Raw genomic sequence first — 8,899 nt, 5'->3', positions numbered from 1 at the left:
AGTGACGTCCGATGCTCGCTCTTCCCTCAGTCAGCAGGGAAGAGCAAGCATCGGACGTCACTGGGCTCGGCGCATGCCCAGTGACGAAGATGAAGCTGCCGCCCTCAGTCTCCTGATGATCGCACAGGCGCAGCCCTCAGTGGGTACTGCGCCTGTGCGAGACTTCGTTCGGCGTGAGGGAGGGGGAGGAGAGGCAGGAGAGGCTGTGGCAGGCTGGGGGCGGCAGTTAGAAAATACAAGGAAGGCGGGCTGGGCACTGAAAGAGGGGCGGTACTGGGCTCACTAGGAAGAAAAAAACGCCCCTCTGGGCACCTTCAGGACGCATTTCCTTATTGATCAAAGTCGTTTTTTAAAGTAACTGCTGGACGGATTTCAAGATTAAACAGCACAGCTTAATCCAGGTAAGCTGTGCTGCATGGCTGCTTTTAAATCGTTTTTTGGCTGAGGGGAGGTGACAGAATCCCTTTAAAAGTCTATGGGAATCAAAACGGATCCATCTGGTTCCTGTTATGCAAGATGGAAAACAAAGTCCGTCTTGCATAAGGGGACCCAGACTGATCCGTTATGCTTTCTCATAAACTTCTATTAGGACAGAGCAAAACGGAATGTCTCTTAGGGTCCATTCACACGTCCATTGTTTCTTTCCTGATCTGTTCCGTTTTTTGCGGAACAGATCTGGACCAGTTGCGTACCCATTCATTTTCAATGGGTCCTGAAAAAAATCGGACAGCTCAATGTCTGATTTTTTTTCAGGACCCATTGAAAATGAATGGGTACAGAACTGGTCCAGATCTGTTCCGCAAAAAACGGAACAGATCAGGAAAGAAACAACGGACGTGTGAATGGACCCTTAAAGGTTTCCGTTTTGCATTCCATCTGGCCATTCCGTTATATTCCGTTTGAAACTGAACCTATAACGGAATGGCTTAACGCAGATGTAAACCCACCCTGTACGGAATAGGTGGTATTTGCCAGAGTTGCTGGAGAACTGTGAGTGCAATTTCGGGGGCACTGACCTGTACAGGGTGTGGAGGATGGGGAGGTTGAGATCCACTGAGGATATTATAAGACTTTTCTGTAGCTTCCTATATTGTTGCAAAGCTTGTGTGTTGGCTGAAGCCTTCCTATCTTACTGGTGGCTGGCCCTGCCCCTCAATTGTGCTTCCGGGTTTGGCTCCGCCCCTAGACTGCACGGGGGTGGGACCTGTTGGGGGTCATGTGATTGGGCTGCTCAGTCAAAAATGCCCGGGCCTATTTTTTGTCCTAGTCCGGCCCTGGGGCTGAGCATTGCCCACGTAACCAATTAATGTATCGTCACTGGGCTGGGAAAAGTCGGAGAAGGCTGTGAGTGCCTCTGCCTTCTCAAACAGCTGATTGAAGGGGGTTCCAGGTGTTGGACCCCCACCGATCAGATACTGATGACCTATCCAGAGGATAGGTCATCAGTATTAAAATACCAGAAAACTCTTTAAGGATTGGACATGTTGAATTTATCTGCTCAATCTTTTTGTTCTCAGAACTTTCTCCTCTCTTCCTACTGACATATTTAGCTAAGCCAGGCAGGAATGCGTACAGGGGGATCATGAGAGATAGCTGTTGACTATCTTATGAGTATGGCCAGCCTTAGTTTTCTGCCCTAGCCCTGTATCTAAACATCCTTGTTAAGAAGAAGTATACAATATGGACAAATGTATTGGGACATACTTCTTAATCATTGAAATCAGGGTATCATTCAGTCCCATTGCAACAGGAGTATAAAACCAGCATCTAGCCATGCAGTCTGTCTTTACAAACATTTGTGAAAAAATGGGTTGTTCTAAAGAGGTCACTGAGTTCAAGTTTGGTACTGTATTAGGATGCTACCATTGTAGTGCTCCTAGATATTCCAGCTTCAACTGTTAGCTGTCTTAGTCATGTAACGTTACGGGGGGGGGGGGGGGTCGAAAGGCTCTGCTGACACAATAACTGTGGACCTCCTCTGGTATTAACATCAGCACAAAAACTGTGGCCCAGTAGCTTCATGACCTCGGTGTCCATGGCGGGCAGATGCATGTAAGCCTTACATCAACAAGCAGAATGCCAAGTGTGCGGAAGGCCTTTTTCTGTTCCAGCATGGCTGTGATCCAGTGTACAAAGCAAGGTCCATAAAGGCATGGTTGGATGAGTTTGGTGTGGAAGAACCCGACTGACCTGCATGGGAGCCCTGAGCTCAACCTAAATGAACATCCTTAGGGTGAAGTAGAATGTAGATTGCAAGCCAGGCCCTTTCATCGAATACCAGTGTCTGACCTTTTCTGGATAATTGGGCGAAAATTGCCACAAGCCCACTCCAAAACCATATAGGAAACCTTACCAGAAGCTGGAAGTGGAAGCTGTTTACCTGCAAAGGGAAACCAACTGAATATTAATGCCTAATGAGTTAGAATTAGAATAGGATTTCATAAAAGCTCCTGTAGATGTAACGTGTAGGTGTCCCAATACTTTTGTCCATGTAGTATAGCATGCTGGCGCGCACACTTCAGGCACCAAGCACATGCCTTACTAGCCACCCCATAGCTATGCCCCTTGGGGTCAGGAGAGGTAGCTGAAGACTATGAAGCTTGTGCAACTGAAAGCTATCTAATGTATATGACTCGTTTTAGTTCTGCTACCTATTGTTTGTGGAGCATAACTGATGCTAATTTATCACACTACTTTAGATTGGAAATTGCACTCTTATGCCTGAAAAGCTATAATGATGCTTACATTTTATTTCTTAAATTGTACAAAACAAAAGTTTAATACATAAAGCATATAAAACATTTTTTGCTACCAATTCCTCTTTGTAATACAGACATGTCAGCAGAATGCCAGTTTTCGCCTGGAGCAACAAAAAACCTATTACCTATACATTTCTATGAAAGTTCTTTGCATTGCTATTTTTTATATGACGTGATGAGTGACGCATTCTCTAGTGAGATGCAGGTTTAACCCATATTCACAGAAGTGAACAGCCAAAGATCATGTTTATTGTGCTGCATGAAATGTTATCACAGTAAAGACAATTTATATGTATGCATTCTGTTATCCTTTCAGACCGGAGATTCTTGGGGTAAGAAACTCTCCTGAATGTAGAATTTCTTATTTCTTTGTAATAAACTGCTAACATAATAAAATTGGCAATCTTAATGATGAAATTTGGCTTTGTACATGGACAAAAATATCAAGAAACTGAACTGTGTAACCAGTTGTCGCCATTTACCTATTGTAAAATAATAAGAAAAGGCATTTACAAAGCAGCATGCTTCATAGCGAATCAAGAGATTGTTGATTGTGATGAAGAAATGAGCTATAATTTCAGAGCCACCTAGTTTATTGTAGTGATTCATTCACAGTAGGGCAATTTTATAGTTATTTGGCATGAACTGAATTAACAACCAATATATTTCTGCCAAACGATTTCATAATTTTGGAGGTTTTTAGTCTTCACAATATGAGCAATTTGGTCATGTAACCTTTGCTATTCTGTTGCCTTTCAAGAGTCAAAATATCATCAATGTTCAAATTGGGAAAGATTTAGGGGGTCATTTATTCTCCAGTAATATGCCTATATTAGGCATATTTCTGCCGCAAATTGTTGCCCAAATGTAGCCTCTTCATCGGATCCACTGCCAGATATAGAAGTTATTAAGACGGGCGTATTAAACGCTGGTCTTGATAAATGACCCCCTAAATGTGTATAATAACCCCCGGCCTATATGACAGCTGGGTCCAAGCTAAAACCTTGGAAATAACTTGCACATACAAAATACATTTCTCTATACTCGGTGCTAGAAATACAGATTTTATATAGCAGCACATATCCAGTGCTCTCATACTTAAAGGGAACCTGTCATGTGGATATTTGATTATAATCTAACTAATTATATACAATCATTAACTACTAAAAAGTGCCTTAGATGTATTCACTTACTGGTGTGACAGATGGTTACCTCATAATATACACACAAAGATGCCATATGCTAATGAGCTGATTTGAGTCCAGCGTGATGTCATTGAGTCCATTGTATATTTAATTCAGCGCTATAGCCACTCCCCTGCCCACCTGCTGCTGATTCATATGGAAACTGTCATTCAGCAGCAGGTGGGCGGGGAGAGTCAGGAGCTCATGAATATTCAGGACTCATCATTATCAGCTGGAGCTTTTCAATACAAGATGTTGGCAGATTGACTGGGTCAATTTAAAAAAGTGACCCAACGTTTTGCTAAGAGAATCAGTCACTTATTTATGTTTCCCTTAGTTAGGACACCATAAAACTGGTGACAGGTTCCCTTTAAAAGGTGTGTTCTATAGTTCCATAGAGAAAAGTCATAAAACACAACAAATGTAGGACTATAGATTTAATCAATTTGTATGTGTGGGCTATATTTTGGAACTATAAAAAAAAAAAAACTAAGTATTCGCCAAAGCATGTAGTCTGTATGTGCTTCTATAGGGTTGTAAACATAAATCAATTCATAGGCAGAATTTATGATACTACTGTATGTACATCCCATTCCATTTCTGAGATATGCGGTCAAAAAAACATTTGACTACAGGGTGGGTCAAAAAGAACAGAACCCTGTTCCTCTTGTGTGGTTTGTATTGGATAATACTTATTGGGCCTGATTCATCAAAATTGTCTTATGGTAAAACTGTCTTTGATGGCCATAGCAACCAATCAGAACTCATTTTACAGTATCTCTTGTAGCAAGTAAGTACATCATTCTTCCATTACCCTGTACAAACCACATAAGGGAAACAGGGTTCTGTCCTTCATGGCCCACCCTGTACGTAATTGGTATTAGTATTTGCAATTGTAGTTTAAATGAACACTCCAGAAAAAGCTGATACAGCATGTTATGCCTAGTGCCGGGCCTGAGGGTGTGGACATATGGTGTCAAGGTCTGGAAGCTGGTGTCCAGTGACTAAAACATTCTAGAAGGATGAAGTTACTGAAGTAAGCCCAGTCAAGCAACAGTCCTGTTGAGCACACAGATAAGCGGCAACAGTTGTAGTGTAAGACAGCACAGGAGAAAAGAGCTAGAATAAGGCAGGAATCCAGAAATGAAGAAGTGATAAGATCAGGCTGATATAAGAAGTCCAATGGTGGGGATAATCAGACAAACATGGGAAATAATTGAAAAGGGGCAAAGAGCAACAGGAGGAGCAACCAGCATCGCCAGTAGCTCAGTGAGAAGAGCTATTGGCTGGGACACAGCAGGGGTATACACAGATCTCACAGGACCCCATAGTGAAACTTAGTATGGCCCCCCACTCCACCAAGTATCCCAGGACACCAAATATTACCAGGCATCATGGAAATCAAATTGCAACACCCCAGATTTATGCTGAATTGACATTTTTTAATTCAGTGGAAGACATTTTAAATTAACAACTTGTAATAAAAAGTCTATTTTCCCCTCACCCACTTTACCTGACTTCTGTGTCTAAAAAAAAAGTAGAACAGACGCTTCATATATAAGGCTTTCATTCTGAACACCACAGTGGTCAATGCATTTACATCAGACAACTAGGATAAATATATTGCTAAATCTCCCCTCCAACTTTATGTCTGTGTCTTCCCTCTGTGTATTATAAAACGATCTGTCTGAATCCCCCACTTGGGGGGACTCCAGTGCATAAGAATGTATATTGACCGCAATGGAAGCTGTAAAAATCACTTAGCACTGTGCTCCCCCTAGTGGCAGCTGCATGAAGATGCAGTGTTCCCATGTTGGGAACAGGAGGAGTTCAGAGCTGGCCCCATCCTACCCCCCAGTTTCATACAGTCGCAAGGTCTGTCTTCATGGAAGGTACGCCTCTGAGCACGAGGACTCTCTTGGGTCATGCTCTGCCCTTTCTGGGGCAATAGGTATAACACAATGTGAGTTTTATTTGCTGTGTTCCTTTAACTTATGAACCGTGCCACAGTGATTCATAATTCTGTCTAATTAACTGTAATGGCCAATTTCTGTTCTTCATCACATCCTACGCTCAACCATTTTGGATCTCAGCGCAGCTCAGGTCCATTTAACTCCTTTACTAAACAAAAACACCATTTTATTTACACCCCTCCTCACCATCTGCCATGTTTATCAGCTAAATCTGGATTTAATAATGCAAAATATTAAAAGCCAGGAGCAAAAGTTACCAAAAGAAACAGAAAATGTTTGTGGCCTGGTTCATTTATAGACATTAGCTCTTGGATTTTTCTAATATTGGAAATTAATTCAGGAAACCATTTGGACAGCATCATATTGTGTACATGAGGTTGAATTTATCAAAGAAAACCTGCGTATAGAGGTTCTGCCAGAATTAGAAATGTTTAGTTGTACATAGCAGATAAACAAAGTGTGAGATCAGCATCAAAAACAACATTACAAAAAGATCAGGTATTGAAGGCTATGTACGCTCTACTCTAGACGTTCAGCACCTCTGTGAACATACCGTACATAATGTTATCAATTACTGCAGACTTGTATTACTGCACTTAAATGTTGTGCCATGTATTAAAATGCTTAAAAATAATGGGGGTCATTTACGAACAGATATACGCCGCTTTGATTGTGTATATTTGGCGCAGATTTTGTCGAACACCAGGTTGCGGCAGAATCTGCAACTTCTTTCCCACTCGCACAAGTTCTGGTGCGGGCAGGGGAGGGGACAGGCCGGCAGGCCAGTCTCATTCATCATTTTCTATGCCTGGTTTAGTTGTAGAAAATGGTCTAAATGTAAGACAGCAAGGAAGCTAGTTAATTAGATGAAGTGGCTCACTGCTGTTAGTGGGTGGTACGGTGCTACAAGCTAGAAATTGAGGACGCCCCACCTCAATGTAGCAAGCATAAACAAGAGTAAGAGAGCGAGCACTCACTCTATGGCAAATACTCAGATTTATTAATTAAAATGTCAAAAATGTTGCAATACAATAAAATAATTGATAAAATACAATACAATAAAACTTAAAACTTAAGCAAGGAAGCTATCTTAGATTTAGAATCGGCACTGGATGAGACAAAGTTATGTAGAGGCTGGTGCCTCTATAAAGCTTTGGCGATCCAGCGCAGGGGCTTAAGACCAGCGTCCAAAACGTTGCTCCAATGTCCTTTATCCATTCACCTATATTATATTGTGTACAACAGGGATGCCCAACCTGCGGCCCTCCAGCTGTTGAAAAACTACAGCTCCCAGCATGCCCAGACATCCTACAGCTATCAGCCTACAGCAGGGCATGGTGGGAGTTGTAGCTTTACAACAGCTAGAGAGCCACAGGTTGAGCATCCCTGGTGTACAAAATCAATATGCTATACATTATAATGCAAATACTGAAACCTCTCCAAAAGACCCTCTCTTTGAGAAGACCACCCTTTATCTAGACCAGAGTTATACAACGTATGTCACTGTCTTTGGTATGCATTGAAATGCTGCAGCCTCCTCAAACAGCTGATCAGTGGGAGTCCTGGATGTTGGACTCCCACGATCAGATACGGATGATCTATCCTGAGGATAATTGATCAGTATAAAACCCCTTTAAGTGTATTACCAGTTTTAATAGCCTAGTAACAGATTCATATTGTAAATTTTAAAAGGGTGCTCAAACTTAGGCCCCTTTCACACGGGCGAGTTTTCCGTGCGGGTGCGATGCGTGCGGTGAACGCATTGCACCCGCACTGAATCCTGACCCATTCATTTCTATGAGACTGTGCACACGAGCGGTGATTTTCACGCATCACTTGTGCGTTGCGTGAAAATCGCAGCATGCTCCTCTTTGTGCGTTTTTCACGTAACGCAGGCCCTATAGAAATGAATGGGGTTGCGTGAAAATCGCATGCATCCGCAAGCACGTGCGGATGCGGTGCGATTTTCACGCATGGGTTCTAGGTGACAGTCTATTCACTGTATTATTTTCCCTTATAACATGGTTATAAGGGAAAATAATAGCATTCTGAATACAGAATGCTTTGTATAATAGTGCTGGAGGGGTTAAAAATAATAAAAAAGTTAACTCACCTTCTCCTCTTGTTCGCGCAGATGCCGGTCTGTTCTTTAGCTGTGGGCTAAAGGACCTTTGATGACGTCAGATCACATGCTCCATCACCATGGTGATGGACCATGTGATTGGAGCATGTGATCTGACGTCACCTCAGGTCATTCAGTCCACAGCTAAAGAACAGAGTGGCATCTGCGCGAACAAGAGGAGAAGGTGAGTTAACTTTTTTATTATTTTTAACCCTTCCAGCACTATTATACAAAGCATTCTGTAGTCAGAATGCTATTATTTTCCCTTATAACCATGTTATAAGGGAAAATAATACAATCTTCAGAACATCAATCCCAAGCCCGAACTTCTGTGAAGAAGTTCGGGTCTGGGTACCAAACATGCGCGATTTTTCTCACGCAAGTGCAAAACGCATGACAATGTTTTGCACTCGCGCAGAAAAATCGCGCATTTTCCCGCAACGCACCCGCCTCTTATCCGGGCAAAAAACATGACGCCCGTGTGAAAGAGGCCTTAGGCATCGTGCAGATCACTGCAATAATTTTCCTTTCTTCTGCTCCCTTATAGGAGCAGAGGAACAGAAATAATGGAAGTGCTAGATTTGGCATATAAGGCTGAGTTCACACGAGCGTGACAGATTTGGTCCGGATGCGTTCAGGGTGCGTTCAGTTAAACTCGCACCATTTTGCAAGCAAGTTCAGTCAGTTTTGGCTGCAATTGCGTTTAGTTATTCAGTTTTTTCCGCGCGGATGCAATGCGTTTTGATGCGTTTTTCACGCGCGTGATAAAAAACTGAAAGTTTACAAACAACATCTCCTAGCAACCATCAGTGAAAAACGCATTGCATCCGCACTTGCTTGCAGATGCAATGCGTTATTAAC

Source organism: Bufo gargarizans, chromosome 4 (assembly GCF_014858855.1).
Source record: "Bufo gargarizans isolate SCDJY-AF-19 chromosome 4, ASM1485885v1, whole genome shotgun sequence".
In the NCBI taxonomy this organism is placed as follows: domain Eukaryota; kingdom Metazoa; phylum Chordata; class Amphibia; order Anura; family Bufonidae; genus Bufo; species Bufo gargarizans.
The sequence above is the reverse complement of the archived record's forward strand: the minus strand, read 5'-3'. Positions refer to the sequence as shown.